An 18,971-nucleotide genomic window follows, 5' to 3' on the forward strand; every position below is an offset into this window, starting at 1 on the left:
AGCTAAGGGTCAGCTGAGAGATGGGGCCAAACCCACAAATGTAAAAATGCCTAGGGGAGCTACACACAAATACTTTGTCATGGTTTGTTGGAGCTCATAGACAAGGGATATAATAATTATATCAAGCAAAGAAAAGACTACAATCCCACGCTAGTGAGTAAGAAAATATTGGAGTTCCCTTTCTTAACTCATGCCTCAGTACACAAAAGGAGGGAAGGGAAGTTTGGGAAAGACAGACCATAATTTTCTCTGCTTAACTCCATCTTTCATTAGCTCAAGGTAAGACTAATCTGTGCTACACAGTTGGGAAGGTGAGAGAGGAAATGTTACTGTTGAGTTTGAGAGTAAACTTTTAAATTGTAGCAAGTCAGCCTTAAATGGGAAAGTGAGGTCCTTCCAGAAACCAAGGGAGATCAGAGAAGCTTTTGAATCTGGTTTCTCATTTTGTTTTGTTTTGTTTTAATGAACCTTTAGCAGGAAATTTTATCAACATAGTACCACATGAAGATAGTTACTAAAAAATAGAACTTCAAGAAATTATTCCAGATACAGTCACATAACTGAATCATTCTGGAGCTTTCGACCTCAGTATAGGTGTTCTATCCCTGTGGGGCTACCTCTGACCATCATTGGTATGTGTTTTGTACCCTTCACTGTGGATGGTTGAGAAAGTACAGTAAACAAGTGGAATTTGAAGGTCACTGTCCTCTGTTGTGTATGTGTGTGCATGTCATTCACATACAGAATTATCCAAATATGTTTATTATGGGAAATATGATCACCCTCCACCATGGGGTGGTTTATACTAAGAATAGTAGGCTATAGAATAAAAATTAAGAACATCAATATTTGTTAAAGAACTGTTCACACAGAAGTGAGAGGAAGCACATTTAAAAGTCGCAGGTGTGACCAGAATAACATGGAGACAAACTCAGAGGAGAAAGGGAAGAGTAAAGAGTGTAAAACCTACCAAAAAAGATTACCCTAAGATAAATACTAAGATGTTGCACTGATGGTAGCATTTCAGATATCCGAGTGTCTTAAGCTATTTCTGTGACATTTATGGAGAAGGAGTTTGAATAATAAATGGCTGTGGAGAAAAGTTGTTGAACACTAGCCATAGGAAAGTGGAAATCCCTATATATATATATATATCCTTTGCAATTGTCTTATAAACATTAACAGAAAACTAAACAAGTGGAAAATATTTCAACTACCTAATTTTAAAAATTATCTCAGCCGGAAAAATGGAAAAAAATGGCTATCTATATAAAAGATAGTTCCTACCTGTTTTGCAATTTATGACATCATTTCATTATGACAACTGTGAGAGCAATAATGCAATGCTATCGGAGCCATTTTCCAGATTTGGGACCTGGGTGACTGACTGTACAACCTATGGAAGACATTTCTCTTTTCTAGATCTTAGTTTATGAATCTAGTCAATTTTGACTAAAGCTCTAGACTTTACACATTTTTATTTTACTCACATGTCCACAAATAATTTCTATTCACACGCAGTGTAGGAAAAATAAACCACCTGTGTTTCCAACACTCTTGTCCCACGTAAAAGCTGTGTAACTTTGGACAATTGACATATGCTCTCAGTGTCTCAGTTTCCTTGTTAAGTAAGTCAAAGGAATAATAATAGTCACTCTGTAATGTAATGAGGACAAATAAGATATTATATACAAAAACTTTCACAGAGTGTCTGGTAAAAGGTGATTTCTTAGTAAATGCTATCTATTATTATAATTGCTTGTAATTCTAAAATGGCCTATGTTACATTTGTGTAAATGTATGTCTATATGAGTTTATATGTGATAGGCATATAGTGTATAAAGAGAGATAAATATATCTATAGTCCTTTTTTAGAGTGTAGGAGCATATATTTCTTTTAATATATTTAACAATTTTGAACTTTATAAAATCATTTCCACAAAATCCATATGCATAGATATGAAACTTAAAACATAGAATTTCTAGCTCTCGAGGATTCCCACAAGAGGGGAAAAAGATTCTCTTCGTGACTGGAAAAATAGAAGCACTTTGAGACAAACATGTGCTTCAGACTATAATCCACTTTCCTTTCCTACCATGGCACAGACAGCATTATGAACCAGAAAATTGTTTGAGCAGCCACAGATAAGGAATTACAAATCTGGAGGTTCAAGAGTTGTATAAAGCAGATGTAAGGTTAATTTGCATGGTTTAGTTCCCTCCCAGATTTTTTTCAATATATTTCAATGGCTTAAAACTCTGAAAAACTGATAGGAAATAAAAAGGTTTCTATAGGCTCTCTGATTTCTTGCTGACTCAGCTGTCTGAAGGCAAAGCCAATTACTATGGCTTGCATTTTCTTGTGCAGAAACCAGAACATACTCATAGTTAAATAGAGTCATTAAATATTTAGGGGAGGGAGAAAAGTTTTATGAATTGAGATGATGACAACAAAAAACTATGTATGGGTATTTTCCTCTTAAACAACAAGAAAACACTTTTCTGAGAGTAACTTGAAAATCTCAAGCATGAAATATGATTTGATTTAATATCCATTTAATGATTTTTTTATATTTTATTTTTTTATTTTATTTTATTTTATTTTTAATTTTTTTAATTTTTATTTATTTATGATAGTCACAGAGAGAGAGAGAGAGAGAGAGAGGCAGAGACACAGGCAGAGGGAGAAGCAGGCTCCATGCACTGGGAGCCTGATGTGGGATTCGATCCCGGGTCTCCAGGATTGCGCCCTGGGCCAAAGGCAGGCACCAAACCACTGCGCCACGCAGGGATCCCCATTTAATGACTTTTTTAAATGTTGATTTTTTGGTTGGCATGTAAGAAGAAATATCCTCTGATATAAAGCTAAATTTTATCCTTGGCGTAATAAAAAAACCAATATGGTCTTCTGAACAAAGAACTAGCTGAACAATTGGGATTCTATTATTGGCCTCACCAGTGACTTACTTGCTCAGTGACCTCGGACATATCGCTTAAATGGCTTTGTGCCTCAAGGTTCCCAGCTGTAATATAGAGATTATAATGCCTGCACCTACTTCATGGGACTGTAGAACTATTTCAGTTGAGTTTGTTTAAAACCCCAAAGGTTTTTGAAACTATCAGAAATAACAGTTAAATTCAAACAAGGTTGTATTTCATTAATTTCTTTTTACTGTTTGATTTGGCTTTCTTGTAGTCTTATATAATCCTTTTTGTACTAAAATAAGTCACTAGGATGAAATTAATAGGTAAAGATTTTCATGGGATATTAAGGAACAATTTTAACAGTGAAGGGAAATTAAGAATACACTTCTGAGATCCACTGATATAACTTCTACTCCTTGGCATATTTAACTCATGATTCAAAAGAGAATTGTAATATGATCATGTAACTTGGAACTTCTCACTAAATCTATAATTGGCAATTTTCTTTTTTTTAATATTTTATTTATTTATTCATGAGAGACACAGAGAGAGAGAGAGAGAGGCAGAGACACAGGCAGAGGGAGAAGCAGGCTCCCTGCAGGGAGCCCAAGGTGGGACTCGATCCCGGGACTCCAGGATCACGCCCTGGGCCAAAGGCAGGTCCTAAACCAATGAGCCACCCAGGGATCCCCTCAATCGAGATTTTCTCATACTGTCTCTATAAATGCACTGATAATGCATCTTCATTTCTCCAAATCCAGAAGACCTATTAAAGCCCTGTTCAAATGCCATGTCCTTCTAGATTCCTTCCCTCTTTGTAACACTATGTGTCATCCAATAAGGAGTTCTGAATAGTAGGAGGACTTGAGTAAGAGAGATAGCTCATTTTTTATATTCCTGACGTTTCATGATTTCTTACAATTATAAATACATTTGCATACAAATATATATGTATACGTTTATTATTTATTCAAAATTATTCTTGAAAAGAACTTTGAAAAGTTCTTCTCGAACTCCAAACTAGAACTCACTACTCCAACCACAGAAATATCTTATTTGCTCTGTTCTCACAACACTTCTTAGAGTCTTAGACTTTTGCATTTTTACGAAAACTTAGAATCAAGGTACGGTCGACATTTCTCACCTGTAAGTGAAATAGTCTCAACTTAATAATCCTTCCTCCTGCCATATCCCTTAGTCTATTTGGTGTCATACTTTGGTTTTTATTCTTTGTTTTGTTTTTACATATTTAAGCTTTTTATCGTTGATTTAGCTTCTTTTGGTCTCCAATATCATGCTGAAGTGCTGTCTAGTGTTCCTATGTGCAAAAGTGTACAATGTGTCTTACAAAGAAAATACATGTGGTAAGCTGCATTCAGACAAGAGTTATAGTGCTATTTGCCATTAATTCAAAGTTAATCAATCAACAATATATATTAAAGAAAGTATTTTTAAAGAGAAACATAAAACAAAGTTATATATTGATCAGTTGATAAAGATGTTGTGATCAGTTCTCAGGAATATATCCCTGCATTATCCTTAGGAAAAGTGGTTCTGTATTTGCTATTTTGGCATGTGTGGTCACTTTATAGAATATAACTACCCACCAATAATAAGAAATGGCTGTGCCTATTTTGTTTGTGTACAAACACTGCCTTCAGCAATATTTTAAAATCTCCCTTCTAATTCCACAGTAGTGCCTGTCTTGTGCACATTTCCAATTTTATGGTCATTTCAATTATAAACAAAAATTTGGCCAACTTTAAAGCTTCAGTTTCATATTCGTTTTAATGCTTGCCTCCTTCTTTCCCACAAAACTAGCCAGATAGCTATCCCAAGAATGAAACTGAGGCATACATCTTTTACTTTTTGTTATCTTGATATTCTGAGCCGCCTTCCGTGCCAAAATGGAATAGGACATGTAGTTACTCATATGAATATTGCTGTAGTTTTCTTTTCTTCACCCTGCTGCTCTTGTTAAGACTAACTGGTCATTGATACTGTTTCTGTGCAGCATGCAAATGCTGGCTCTCTTTTCACATCCAATATTGCACTCTGCACTCTGCATGTGATTATATCATTGTACACCAAAACAAATAGCCACATGTCTTTCTTCCTCAAATCATGTCATTCTTTAGATCTGGTATATGTGATATTCTATTATTTCTTCTTTTAATAGCTACCGTAGTAATCATTAATGTTATTGTAGATTTTTGCTTTCCCTCTTTTTGGGAAAATGATAGTATTATTCTTTGCCACTCCACACATTATATGAAGTCATGTGCTTCTTAGAGTAGAAACCTCTAAGAAGTAGGACATAATTTGCAATGTCCCCTTTCACTACCACAGCAATCTACATCTCACTGCAGACAGTAGAATCGTCACCAAATTATATTCTTGATGGAGTATAATGTTGAGACAAACCTCCCAGTTGATAGTATCAAAAGTAAAGTGGTGCCTTAAAAAATAAAGTATGTGGCATTGGCTTATAAATTCTCCAGATTGTAAAAGACAACGTTAATCAGAAGTTAAAGACTGCATTGGTGAAATATTTGATAAAATTGTTTTTTGAAGTAATTTACAAGGAAGACTGGATAACTAAGAAATGTTTAGATCTAAAGATTGGCATTGGTAGTATGTTTCAGTTTGGGGTGATTTCTTTAAGAAACGTATTTTGAAAAAAAGAGGCAAACTGAAAAAAAGTGGCCAGTTTGCAAGTAGGAATAAAAAATAAAATAGAGATTTCAGAAACTCAGTGATTTCAAATGTTGAAAAAATTTACCGAATTAAGACCCCAATACAAAGAGATAACACTGAGAAAACATTTTGACTCAGAAAGGCAGATCAGTGTTCAGCCTTGGTAATTTTGGTCTAGCAACGACGATGTGATTTAGCTGAATGTGAAGTTCGTAAAAGATACACATGATTGGCTCCTCCAAGTCAATAAGAGCTGGCTCTAGCATCCCCCCTGTCTCTCATCTTCCAATAAGCTATCTTTGGCTTTCTCTCATAGTCATAGAAGGAGTTCCAGAAAATAGGCAGAAGTATTCAATAACACTTGAGGCCTAAATGCATAACTGATCCACTGTGATTTCCCTTATATTTTATTGCGCAGAGCGCATCACAAGGATGTGAAAAATCATGAATGTGGAAAATGATTCCAAATCATAAATGTGGAAAGTGATTCCAAACCATGATATGAGTTTCCATAAAGTCCTATTACAATGCATACACATTTGCTAAATCTAATAAATGTTACTTAAGGCTACTAATAGGAGAGAGAATTAAGAAAGAAATATTAAATGGTAATAGTTCTAGTTTTTATTTTTTGTGATATTTCAATTACAACAATATATATTCCATCTAAGCTGTGAAAGATGAAGAAATTTACAAAATTTCATTTTACCCATTAATCATCTGCCAACCATTAAACTTAGTCTTGTAAAAGTTGTTACATTTTTATTTTTAAAGACTGTTTTTAGATAGATTTGCTTTGGTAACAAATAGCTCCCAAACTTCAGTGGCATAAAACATTACTTTTAGTAATTTTAAGCACATTTACTTTTAGTCAGGAGCTATATGTTTGTATGCTTTATATGCCTTTCCATTACGGACTGTGATTAAAGGAACAATCTCTGCTTGGGACATCTCTGTTGGCAAAAAGACAAAGCAAGATAGCTGGTAGAAACTTAGAGTTACCTTTTCTACTCAAGTGTGTTAAGTCATATCTGCTCCCGATTAAATTGACAGCTTGTTATTGAAAATAGTAACAGTGACAATAATAATACAATAAAAAATGAACTTATTTCCTTAAACTAAAATATTATGGTGAATTTATATCAGATAGTCATAATAAGTAAGTATTTTAGGGAAGAGTAAGAGTGATAAGCTTATAGCAGACAATGGCTCATAGAAATCCTGAAATATTTCTGGAAAACATAAGGGAGGGAATCAATATTGGGGTAGGCCATTTTTTCCTCCTTAGAAATAGCTCTCAGATCTTTTCTTCTTTATCCTTGTCTCCAGTCTCTCGAAAGTCCTTCTTTTTGTACAGTAACCCTAGACGTATCTTAAAAGGACAACAGAAAGCAAGGACCCCGAGTTTACATCCACATAAACCTAAAACTCTTCATACATTTTTCAAACACCATGACACTATATAATCTCACATTACCTAAACTTCATCACTAGGAAATAAGGATTCCATTAATTTGCTATTCTAATTTGTGAAAGAAACATATTCCAATAGGTCTACAACTGAAGTTCCAAATTCAGCTGCAACCTTATGCATCTAAAGACTAAGGGGAGTTTTATTAGTTTCTTAGGGCCACTGTAACAAACTACTAAAAATTGGGTAGCTTAAAACAACAAAAATTTATTTTCTCCTAATTCAGAAGATTGGAAGTTCAAATTAAAGTGTTGACAAGATTGGTGGTGACCGGAGGTTCTCTCCTTGTTCCTGGTGGTTGCTGGCCATTCTTGAAATTACTTGACTTGTAGATATATCACTCCACTCTCTGCCTTTGTCTTTACATGGTGCTCTCCTTTTGGATTTGTTTATGAATCTCTTTCTTCTTATGAGAACACCAGTCATATTGGATTTAAGCTCCACCTTAATCCACTATGTTTTCATCTTAACTTGATTGTATCTACAAAGACACCACTTTCAAATAAAGTCACCTGCATGGGTTCTGAGTGGATATATATTTTGGGAGATTACTATTCAAGCCAGTATAGGAGGCTCAACCGAATCTATTCAGGATAAACTCAAAGACCCACATCAAGACCCATTTTAATCAAACTGCCAAAAGCCAAAACCAGAGAATCTTGTAGGTAACAAAAGAAAAATGACTTATCATATATAAGGGATCTTCACTAAAATTATAAGCAGATTTCTCACCAGAAATTTTGGAGGCCATAAGAAAGTGAGCTGATATATTCCAAGTTCTAAAAGAAGAAAAAGTATAAACCAAGAATAATATATCCAGCAAAATTGTACTTCAAAAATATCATAAATTAAGATTTTTGTCTTATAAAAATCTGAGGGAATTTGTTACCACTACACATGCTCTGCAAGAAATACTAGAGTCTTGAATGTCAAAAGGAAAATATAATAGATGGTAACTGAAAGATGTATGAAGAAACAAGGATTTCAGGAAATATAAATATATAAGCAATTACAAAAGCTATTATTACTGTAACAATAGTTGGTAACTTTACTTTCTGTTTTTTGTAGGAATAAGAAATGAAAACTTTTTAAAATACTATTATTAGTCTAAAAGTATCATTGGAAGTTTGGTTTGTAATTCCACATTTTGTTTTCTACATAATTTAAAAAAACTGGTGAATTAAAAAAATATCAACTTACGGTTTTGGATATACAGCATATAAAGATGTAATTTTGTGACATCAGCACCTGAAAGGAATAGGGATAGAGCTATAAAGGAGCAGAGCTTTCATATAGTATTGACAAATTCAAATTAGCATATTATTATAGTTTCAGGTATAATTTTAAATATAATCCTCATAGTATTCACAAAGAAAATAGCTTTAGAATACACACAAGAGGGGGTTAGACAGGACTTTAAATGTTTCACTAAAAGAATCAACTAAACATGAAAGAATATGGTAATGCAAGAAATTAGGGACAAAAAAGCTATAAGACATATTTGATGTAAATCAAATAGCAAAATGACAGAAGTCTTTATCAGTAATTACATTAAATATAAATTGATTAAATTCTCCAATCCAAACATAGAGAATGGCTGAATGGGTTAAAACATGGTTAAACTATCTGCTGTCTATAAGAGACTCACTTTAGATCCAAGACACGAACGTGTGGAAAGTGAAAAGATGGAAAAAACCCTTGCAAATAGTAACCAAAAGAGGAGAGGGTGGCTATAGTAACACTAGAAAAAATAAACTTTAAATGAAAAAAAGGTAATAAAAGTTAAGGGACATTATATATTAATGTTCATACGGCATGATACAAAATTATAAACATTTATATACCTAATAACAATCAAAATATATAAAGCAAGGTTGTCTTCCCTTGGTAATCTAATCTTTCTTCTTGGAAGAAGCCTTAAAGAAATAGTTTTGCAATAATAGTTTGATGCTTTAATACTTCACTCTCAATAATGATTAGAAAAATCAGAAGAGATTTCTCTGGAAAAGGAAGAAGGAAATAGAGGACTTGAACCACACAACTAAACCAGTTACATCTAACAAACATATATATAGAGTTCTCTACCCAACAACAATCATTCTTTTCAACTGTACATGGGATATTTTCCAGGAAATTGGAACCCTTGTGCACTGTTGATCAGAATGCAAATTTGCACAGCCATTGTAGATAAACAGGGAGGTGTGTGTGTGTGTGTGTATGTGTGTGTGTTTTAAGATTTTATTTATTTATTCATGACAGACACAGAGAGAGAGAGAGGCAGAGACACAGGCAGAGGGAGACGCAGGCTCCTTGCAGGGAGCCCGATGCAGGACTTGATCCCAGGACTCCGAGATCTTGCCCTGGACCGAAGGCAGGTACTAAACCACTGAGACACCCAGGGATCCCCTCAAGATGGTCAATTTTAATATATCATGTATATTTTACCACAATTTTAAACTGGAAAAAATGATTATTTACCGTTAAAGCAAAAATAATAACAATGTGGTGTGGAGTTTATAACATATGGGGAAATAAATGTGTGACAACAATAACAAATGGCCATGAGGATAGAAATGGAAGTATACTATTATAAGGTTCTCACACTTTACATGAAATGGTTTAATATTACTTGAAGTGTTGAAAAGTTAAACATATATACCATCAACCTGCAATCACTAAAATAAGTATTTATAGTTAATTGGTGAACAAAAGTGATATGTGAATTCATAAAAATATCCAATTAGTATAAATTAAAGAGAAGAAAAAGGCAACAAAGAACACATGGAAAAATGGAAACAAAAATAGTAAGATTTAAACCTTGAATGGTTAAACATAACACTACTGTGTTATCTGAGACATATACCTGAGAGGAAAAAAAAAGCAATACCTATACAAAGATTTATATGCAAATTGTTTGTAGTTTTATTCATAATATTCATAATATTATTATTCATAATATCTTAAAACTGAGGGGCACTTGGGTAGCTCAGCGGTTGAGCATCTGTCTTTGGGTGAGGTCATGATCCTGGGTTCTTGGGATCAAGTCCCACATCAGGGTCCCCCCAGGGAATCTGCTTCTCCCTCTGCTCATGTCTCTGCCTCTCTCTCTGTGTGTGTGTCTCTCATGAATAAATAAAATCTTAAAAAAAATAAGACACACACAAAAAAGCATATACTATAGGATCTAACTAAAGAAAATTTTAGAAAATTCAAACCAATAAAAGATGTCAGAAATAAAATCAGTTATTGCCTAGGAAAGGTTGGAGGTAGCTTGGTTGGGAACTGTGATTACCAAGGGAAGACACAAATTTTTGTAGGTTATGGAGATGGGTTCAATATCCTGATTGTATTAATTGTTTCACAGGTTTATATATTGTCACAACTTACCAAATTCTAACTATAAATTAGACTTTATTGTAGTTAATTACATCTCAAAAAATAAAACTAGCATAAAGGCTGAAACAGAGACATTAGCAATCCCATTTTAAACAACAAATATAAAGATTAAAAAATTACCTTTTATTATAAGACATAGTTTACATATGTTTTCTCTAACTAGAATTCCTATATGCAACATTCCAGAGAAGCTGTGTTAAAAGACACTGTGTTAAGAAGTAATGTCTAAAAATTTGTCAGTCTATACCATCTGTACCCATTGTATAAACATCTTTCTGTTAGATAACTTGAAGATTTATTATGGAAGCAGCAAATATAGTGCATGTTCACCAAAAATGTATCACATACTGTAGGAGAAGACACAGGCCATTGTATATCAACTAATTGGTCATGGAAAAACTATATATATTAAAAACAAAAAACTTCAACACATTAAGTCAATCATACTTTTGGAACAAGACACATTATTGGTTTCATTTTAAAATTTAGGAGATCCGTGGGTGTAAAATTCATACAATAGTGTTTCTTGTGATTCCTTTTAAAAATGCAAATATCTCCTAGGCCTGCAAATTTCCTGAAATTCAACACCTTCTGCTCTGTTGAAATACACAGATATGTTCATCTTTAATTAATAGCTCACTACAGACTGAAATTTAGTACCCTTCAATTATTATGGTTTGATTTAGAGAAACAATACTTAATTTTTTTTTTTATAGTCAAACTTATGGGCACCTGGGTAGCTCAGTCAGTTAAGCGACCTACTTTTGATCTCAGTTTAGGTTTTGATCTCAGGGTTGTGAGTTCCAGCCCTGTGTTGGGCTCCATGCTGGGTGTGGAGCCTACTTAAAAAGAAATAAAATAAAACAAAAATCAATCAATCAATAAACAGTCAAATGTATTATATTAGTGGTATATGTTATTAAAACTACCTCTCAGAATGCATGGGTTGGAAAGATAATGAAAATGTTTCCCAGTTTGGGAATTACCTCCTTGTCATACGTCAAAAAGTTATTAGAATTAATTATTAATATTAATATTAATCAATTAATATTTACTTCCATCACTTTGTTCATATCTGCATAAGTCCCTATATTGCAGATACCTTATGTAGCCTTAATCTATATCTATACCTGTATGTAACCAAGTGTGCTGGAAATCTGAGACAAAAGAATAGCTTAAAATGGATGAGCATATTTTAGTCTATATGAAATTTACTATCAATTGAGACGATAGGTCTTAATTGATTTTAGTTATGTGTGTATGGGGGAGAGTGTAGGTAAAGGAAACATTAATTGTATCTTTGCCTCAAATTCTGACTCAATAGAAACTTGAATTTTTCATTTTAAATGTTATTTGTTTAACTATGTTAAGTTTATTTTTACCTGAGAAACTTAGGAATCACAGAGACACAAAGATAGTAGTGATCCCATTCTAAATAGTGTGGATATAAAATCTTTTCCTTATGGTGCTAGTTTGTACAGCTCATTTCCATGCCCTGTTACTCACTAATGCTATTATAGTTAAATTGGAATCTTTCTAGTGACAATCACACTACATGAAATGTTTCCTTGTAATTATATTAGAAGAAGATATGTTGTGAAAACTGTTAGCTTGACTAGTTAAAACTTGTAAAATGTATGTTATTCTTGCACTTAGCTACATATTTTTGGAAGAAAAAAAAGTATATACAGTGTTCCTTGGCACCTGTGCGTATGTGTGCTCTCTCTAAAACAAACAAACAAACAAATAAATAAATAAATTATTTTTAAAAAAGAATCTCTGATTTGTAGCCAATTCCAGCAAAAATGTGGGTAACCTGGGGACCCACTACTTGTGATTGGTGTTTGAGGTGGGACAGTCTGAAGCTTTAATCATTGGGGTCTGCATACTGATCCTGGGTAGTTAGTAACGGAATTAAAATAAATTGTAGGACATGTAATTGGTATCTGCAGAAAATTGGAGAATTTCTTGGTGTAGAAAATCTACATATTTGGTGTCTAAAGTGTTGCCAAGAGAGAAACAATTTTCTTTTAAAGTCAAAATATACTCCCATAAACCTGGAATTCCCCAGAAAATACATTGTCTCTATAAGGATGAAATAGGAATTATGCCTCCCCTGCCCCACTATGGAAATGAAAAATGTCTGGATTCTTTATCATTGAGTGAGGGCAGAAAATAATTCTAAAATAAGCAGAATGCACTGTATTTATAACCAAGTGCCATTTTACATATATGCAAGTTTGTTTTGGACATAGATATTATTCTTTTTTCATGATGCCATAATGAGGTCATACATTATGGTTGCATATTTGTTTAAAAAGGTTGTAAGCTTCCAGAAGGTGGGGATAGTAGCGTTGAATTTCTCTCATTATCTTCCTGCTGCTGGGTCCAGAGCAAATGTGCAATAAATGACTTGGGTGAAGAACATGGATTATTTGTGCCAGAAGGAGCAGTAGTGTTTGGGGGAAAGGTCATGGCCGAATGCCCTTATGGATTTTGCTTATCTTGGGCAAGGGATGTTAGAATAATTGTAAAATATGGAGAAATTCCTTTTCACTCTGGAAATTTGGGTTATTTTGTGTGCAGAGACCGATATCCAGATGGCTGAGTTATAACTAGAAGAAAAACACTGAATGTGGTTGGGGACAGCCATTTCTCTTTCTTTTATGGGAAGAAATTATGGTTATTACCTGAGATTTCATAGCCATGAATAGAGTACTGATAGAAAGATTCTGAAGTATCTCAGATTTTTCTAGGTATTGTTCTAATCCAAAGAATCAAGGGTTCATAGGTAGTATGAATTAGGAAGCATACAGTTATAATGTTAAGGATTAAACAAACACAAAGACAATGACTCTGAATCCAGACTGCCTAGATTCATATACCAACTCAGCATTTTTTAAAGACTTTATTTATTTATTTATTTAATTATTTGACAGAGAGAGAGAGAGAGAGAGAGAGAGCACAAGCAGGAGGAGTGGTAGGCAGAGGCAGAAGGAGAGAGAGAGGGAGAAGCAGACTCCCTGCTGGACAAGGAGACTAATGCAGGGTTCCATCCCAAGACCCTGAGATCATGACCTGGGCTGAAGGCAGACGCTTAACCAACTGAGCCACTCAGGCACCCCTAGACACTCAGTTGCCCCCCAACTCAGCTTTAACTAGCTGTATAACTTGGAGATACTATTTCTTTGTCTGTACAATGGGGACACCCACAAATTTCACCTCATACAATCATTGACAATATAAGTGAGTTAATTTAGATAAAGTGTGTTTAGGTCATATCTTGACACAATATTACCATATTAATATTATCTCTCTGCTTTCTTACCTGGACACCAGTAAGCTGAGGGGAAGGGAATATACTATTCAACTCTACCTGTTCCACAGCTCTAAAGGCTGCAACATAATAATAACAATAAAAATGATAATAAAATTTATTAACATCTTGTATATCAGTCGCTGTAATTTTATATTTATTTCTTTCCCTTATTACAATGAGGATAGTAACATCAATATGTCCATCTTACAAAGAAACTTATCATTAAAGAAACTTATTACCTTGCTTAAAAACAAACAAATAATAAGCAATGATGTTAAATTCCGGCTTAGTCTAACTTCTGAGTACTCTTTTAAAACCAGTTATGCCATCTTAAAAGGAGAAGAATTTGATAAAACATGCATTGGATAGATGAAAGAACAAATGAATTTCAAAAAAAAACCCCATCATCTCTTTTCACAATAAATTTACTTTATGGATATGTTTAGTAATGATAATGACTTCACATTCATTTCAGCACTGGTAAATGTGTTTTTTTTCAGTATCTTTTAAAGGTACTACAGCAAAGTGGTCTCCATAAGGCAAAATAAAATGTGGTGCCCTGGTATCTGTTTCTTTAATTGAGCTTTTAAAATATATATCATTTGAATGAAATTATAATGATTTCATTAACCTATTTTGCCCTTTCTCAAATATACTGACTATAAATGTGATAGGAAATTACAACTGCCCATTGCTGGAAGAAAGCAATCAAGCTAGATTGACCAATATGATTATTACATGCCTGTCTGACAACTTTTTCCCCCTAGATACTGAAGCTGAAGTTGGCAGACCATATAAATATCTATTTGTCTATTTATGAAAAAATTAAATCAGGAAAACTCAGGATCAAAATTTTAATTAATCAGTTTTACAGAAGGAAATCTCAAATTTTTAGTTCTTAGGGATTTCCATTTTAATAGTAATTATAAAACATTCTGGCTTAGTTTGTTATACAGAGGTGATGGATATACATTCAGTGATTTTCAACGGGAAGCTTAAAATGCATTCCCAAATACCAAAATGTTTTACTGTGAAATAATTTTAAAATTTAGGAGAAAAAGAGACTATTAAGCTCTTAAAGGTGTTTAGGTTCATTTGCTAGATACCATATAAGCCAGATGCTATATGAGATATAAGGACTTGCGGATTTAGTAATTTTCTCATCTTTCAAATGTGAAGAAGTGTTGTTAGATATGCCGACATATAGATACCCAGAGGAAAAAAAGAAACAAAAAGCGATGTGGTACTGGAGAGGAGGAAAATAAAATAGCAATCAAATAAAGAACAAAGATGCACTGCATTGTATAGGGGAATGCAACAAAATATTTTCTCTTTCTCCTTCCACCCCTTCTCACCTCACTCTCTCTCTCTCTCTCTCTCTTTCTCTATCTCTGTTTCTGTCTCTGTCATCTCTCTCTCTCTCTCTCTCTCTCTCTCTCTCTCTCACACACACACACACACACACACACATTCACACTTACACTCTGGATTGTGACCTGTAGTTTAAAAAAAAAAAAAAAAAAGAAATCTAAAGTGTTTGGCTGCTGGCACAGTAGCCCCATTTATAGGTGTAGTCTTTTAGGAATAGAGATTACAGAGAATCATACATCAGAAAATGAAAAATTTTCTTTCCAAAAAATCATTGATCATTTTATTATATATATATAACTATTTAATTCACCCTACAGGCCATTTTTTCAAATAATTGCTACTTTTGCCCTTGCTTTCCAACATTATTTACTCATTTTATCCATTTGAGAAAAATCCTCCCCTTAATGAAATATATCTCAAAACAGCTAGCATAAAAGACAAAAGAGTAGTTAGAATATTGAGATTGGCTTATTTTTGTGGGTTGAAAGGATTTTCAACCCACAAAAAAGGGCTTGTTTTCAAATAGGTAGTCTCTACATACATACCTGTGAACAGGATCTAAATACCTCCTATTTAAATAATTTATTATTTGGTTAATAACTGAAAAAGAAATTACTTGTCTTCGTCCAGTAAAAAGTTATGCTCTGAATTAGTATGATGTCTTCTTGTTCAAACCACACATAAATACACAGAGACCTTGATTTTTGCTGAAGATGTGTCCTGAGATTTGATGTATAAACCCATAGTTTGCCCCCCTTTTGGTCTTTCCTGGCACTTGGAGTCCCCATCATATTTTAATATGCTTTATGTTCCAATTAGCAGTCCGCTTAAAAATCAGGTTGAAAATTTCTTGTTTATGGGAAGGGACTTTTGTTTTCTCTGTAACACCATTAAGAATTAGAACTGCTGTTTGAAATAGCAGGAATAGACAAAAAAATCCATTGATATAATATTGGACGACGTCTTTCCATAGAATGCTTATTACAAATGATAGAGAAACAGGCCTTACCAGGAAGTCCAGGTCATTTAACTTTCTCAAATTATAATTATAATTACCTGTATTTTGAGTGACAGGACCAGGTATCTAGAACCTCAGAGAAGATGCTGTTTTCTCTCTCTCTCTCTTTTTTTTCCCCATACCAACAAATTTAGGGGCAGTTTTGAAATAAGACATGTTAATTCTGGAAACGACAATATCACTCTCCAATTTTCTTACAATGCTGGTGCTTTCCTTCCCAGTGTCCAGTAAATTTCCTCAGATCCCTACACTGGGAATAATTAGAATACATATCTCTGTAATCCACATTCCAAGAAGCAAACTCAGAGCAAATCACAATTTTTCTTTTTGCAGAGTAACTTAGTTTATGTTTGTGAGGGAAAAAAAACAATAAGCATAAACTTACCTGTATCAACACATGATTGATTAATAACCTCAAACCCTTTCTGTTTATTTGTATTGGAAAATTGGGTATACGCTAACCATAATAATTTTTTTCTTGGTGAAATTCCAAACACTACTTTGAGTTATAAATAATTTTATGCAAGCAGATGTAGAACTTTTTTTCTTTCTTTCTTTAGTTAACTCTGAGTCTGGGGAGTTCTGCTCAGGAGTGAATTAGCAATTTTGCTTCCATCAGAACCACTTCTCTGCAGAGGTTTATTCTCCAAATAAACCTTTTTTTCCACTTAAAGTCTCCCTAGCAGCCACAAACCCTGTGGCTTCCAAATTTTGCACCTTCTAAGATTTTTCCACCAGCCTTCCTTTCCACTCTCATCTTCATCCCACACCTTTCTTTCATGAAATACCTTCCACTTAATTCACCAGACAATTGTAGAAAATTTTGGTGACCCGGAGTCACTGAAAGCCCAGAAACCAATATGTGGAACACAGGAACCTATATATATGCCTAGGACTTCAGAGTAAGGAGCTTAGGTGGTTCATCAATGAGGAATAGTTATATAAGAATACATATTAAATATACAGAGACAAAGATAAAAATAGAGGGCAGCCTGGGTGGCTCAGCGGTTTAGTGCCTCCTTCAGCCCAGGGTGTGATCCTGGAGACCCGGGAGGGAGTCGATGTCAGGCTCCCTGCCTGGAGCCTGCTTCTCCCTCTGCCTGTGTCTCTGCCTCTCTCTCTCTGTGTGTGTGTCTCATAAATACATAAATAAAATATTTAAAAGAGAGAGAGAGAGAATAGAGATATACTATAGAGATTTATGTACTATATATAAAGAAAAAGATATATGTGCCAGTAGGAATTTGTTTGAAAAGTGTAAATGGAAAAAAAAAAAAAAAAGAAAAGTGTAAATGGGCAAACTCTCCCTTAGTTTTTAAATTTTGTTTTGTTGTTGTTTAAAACAGTTTTAATTGTGCCCATTGTTCACAAGAGCGTGAAGAAATTGACACTCATGTTTAACAGCTGGTTTGAAAAAAAGTTCAAATTTTTCTGTAGTGTGATTTAGGAATATAAATACCAATGTATATTATAAATCAGAAAACTGTGCAAAATATCATATGTAACAATTAGACTTCTAGGCACTCCTCACAAGAAGAATTTACAGATATGTTCATGTTCACCTCAAGTATGCTTAATACAACATTTTTATAGTAGTGAAATGTTGACAGTGATGTAAATACCCAACACAGAGAAATTATTAAATTAATAGTACACATGTACACATATACACACATGTACTGGAAAAATATATAGCTATTAAAATGGCATTATAGAAGACTACTAAATGATTAAGAAACTGTTCATGATCTATAAGATGACAAAGGGTCCTTAAATTATATATATATATAACAAGATATACACACGTGTGCATATGCATATATGTATATATACAAAATTAAACCTGGAATGAAGCCCACAAAAATGTTAATAATTTATCCCTGAGGTATGATAGTTTTGTTTTGTTTTGTTTTTGGTGAGAATATTTAAATTCTAATGTCTTAGCAATTTTCAATTATGTAACAGTGTTGTTGTCTATAGTTACCATGTTTCACATTAGATGCTCAGACTTCTTTTATCTTGTAGCTGAAAGTTTGTACCCTTTAACTAAGTTCTCCCTCTTTTCCCTCTTACCAGAGATGGATCCATCTCTGGCAACTGCTTTTCTACTATCTGTTTCTATGAGTTTTGTGTTTCTGTGTTTTGGATTTTTTGTTTGTTTTTCTTTTTAGATTTCACACATACATAATATCATGCAGTATTTGTTTTTTTCTGTCTGGCTTATTTCAGTTAGCATAAGCCCTCAAGATCCATATTGTCTTCAATGCCAGAATTTCCTTCTTTCCCATGGCAGAATAATATTTCATCATGTGTTTATATATATGTATCACATCTTTTTTTAATCCATTTGTCCATTAAGTGACACATATTATTTCCATATCTTGCCTGTTGTAAATAATGCTATTTTCATTTCCTTTGGATATGTACCCCAAAGTAGGATTGCAGGATCATATGATAGTTCTATTTTTAACTTATTATGGAAAGTCCATACTGGTTTCCTTAGTGGCTATAGATAATTATATAGATAAATATATAAATTCTTTGTTGAGTGAATGAATGAATACAAAACTAATGGAATAATTTAATGAAAAGTAAATGTTCAGGGTTAATTATAGTTATATTGCCTGATCTGTGCATACCACCCTCTCCCCTTTATTCACTCCTGAATACAAAATTCTTCTATCACTCCATGTCTCTCATAGTGTTTAACACAATGCCAGAATGGTGTAAGGTGGAAAATCGAAGCCTATTTATAAGGTGGGATTCCCTCTATG

At 33.6% G+C, this 18,971-nt stretch overlaps 1 long non-coding RNA gene across 1 annotated transcript in view; it reads right to left on the bottom strand.

Annotated features, from left to right (window-relative positions):
- Positions 1–6,223: 6,223 nt before the first annotated feature.
- The window catches only part of LOC140596642 (uncharacterized), a 32,294-nt gene continuing 19,546 nt past the window's right edge, over positions 6,224–18,971 (bottom strand). The window contains exons 3-4 of the long non-coding RNA XR_011998538.1: positions 8,294–8,341; positions 6,224–7,872 (exon numbers count right to left, since the gene is read on the bottom strand). This is a non-coding gene — a long non-coding RNA (uncharacterized lncRNA). The remainder of the gene's footprint in view (positions 7,873–8,293; positions 8,342–18,971) is intronic.

The sequence above is a fragment of the Vulpes vulpes genome, unplaced genomic scaffold (assembly GCF_048418805.1).
Source record: "Vulpes vulpes isolate BD-2025 unplaced genomic scaffold, VulVul3 Bu000000655, whole genome shotgun sequence".
NCBI classification, from domain to species: Eukaryota; Metazoa; Chordata; class Mammalia; order Carnivora; family Canidae; genus Vulpes; species Vulpes vulpes.